This window comes from Amphimedon queenslandica, unplaced genomic scaffold, assembly GCF_000090795.2.
Source record: "Amphimedon queenslandica unplaced genomic scaffold, v1.1 AMPQUscaffold_12330, whole genome shotgun sequence".
NCBI classification, from domain to species: Eukaryota; Metazoa; Porifera; class Demospongiae; order Haplosclerida; family Niphatidae; genus Amphimedon; species Amphimedon queenslandica.
This window is the reverse complement of record NW_003547433.1, coordinates 8399-9937: the sequence shown is the minus strand read 5'-3', so window position 1 is coordinate 9937 and position 1539 is coordinate 8399. Positions and strand designations below refer to the sequence as shown.

Here is a 1539-nt window from a genome sequence, read left to right as displayed (position 1 = left end):
ACATTTAATCATGGACCATTTTACGTAACTTCAAAATCTTATTAAAATCTTTTGGATGAAGCAGGTGCTGCACATCACTGTTACTCTTGGACCAGTTTCAATTCATGAGACAAAATAATTTTGACTTTTTCATTATTTTGCTTCTACTTTGGTACAACTTAACCTTTTAACACCGAAATTAATTTTGGAATAAGAATAATTTTCTGGTGGTACTAGTTGAGCAATGCATATCTCTCAAGATCTTGTCCTGCAAGACTTGAAACTTGCTAGCAGCCTTTGTGGGATGTTCATCCTTAGATAGAAGAAGTATAATAGTAAATGAAGCGGCATAAAGCAATGCAGCGTCTATTGTAAAGATACTCACCGCTTTTCTCAAATACACGGACTTGGCGAAGGGAAAGAGAGAGTTGTATCATGTTAAGCAGGACCTAGTAGGCAGGATATGAAAGAATGAAGAGGCAGAAGTCAGTGGAGAAGATGCTACGAGTAGAAACACCACTGTGACTGGTCGAGAAGCCATGGTTGCTAAGCTGTTACCAAGCAAAATGTGGCCACACCTACCGCTTTTCTCCATTGAAATGTTAAGCAAAGCAGCTCTCTCGAGTCGCTCGCCTTTTCTACTCACTTCTAGAGGATTTCACAAGCCAAAGGTAAGTCTAAACATTGTCTTTTGTTGTGTCATTTTTAGGTGACTTACCTCGGCCGCTTATCATTTTGAACAGTTTGGGTCGTGCTACTGGACTTTTCTACCTATATACTCTGTTTTTAGTCTTTGACAATGTTATATATGTTAGAGAGATGAAAGGAGAACCTTTTAAAGCTATCTAGAATGTTATATTTCCATAAATAAAAAAGAAAATAACAATTATACTACACCCCCTCATGTTATTGAAGTACAAGTACGTCTATCGGTGTTAAAGGGTTAACCCCAATCTTGTAAGTATTAAGTCGATTTGGTACAGATGGTCAACCAGAATTAATAAGAGCTTATAAAACTGTTTTTAGAAATGCTGTTCATCTTAGATGTGGCAACCATTTGCGTCGAAGTATTGAAGACAAATTGAATTTATTGCAACTCCAAGCTGTGATGGGAGAGATTACATCTGACATATTTGAGAACAAATTTGCAATCATTTTGAATCAGGATTGATTGATTTTGAGTCTCCAGAACTATTCTGGAAATCATTAACCGGGGTAAGAGAGAGCTGGAATAACCTAAAGGGAAGCTGTAACACATCGGATTGTCCAAAGTTTTATGATTGGTTTCAAAAATGTAAGGCTGCTGATCTAGTCAATTGTGCTATACTTAGTGTCAGAAAACAAGCAGGAGAAAACAAGCAGGTATCACAAGGTATTATATAACAAATAATAGTGAATTAATAAGTGATGTACTTAAGTTAGAGGTAGATTAAAAAAAGAACAAATTGCCAGTACTGATACAGCATATCCAGATGTTGTTGACCGACATCAAAGAGAGATGGAGAAAGGTGTCGTTAAGTGGAAGTTATGAAATGAATATTGTGACTTAGAAGTATCGGT

The 1539-nt window shown here is 36.5% G+C and overlaps 1 long non-coding RNA gene across 1 annotated transcript; it reads left to right on the top strand.

Moving 5' to 3' along the window:
* The first annotated feature begins 585 nt into the window (after positions 1-585).
* LOC109588031 (uncharacterized) lies at positions 586-875 on the top strand. The gene is made up of 2 exons (XR_002187932.1): positions 586-650; positions 689-875. It is a non-coding gene; the product is annotated as an uncharacterized LOC109588031 (long non-coding RNA).
* Positions 876-1539: the final 664 nt, after the last annotated feature.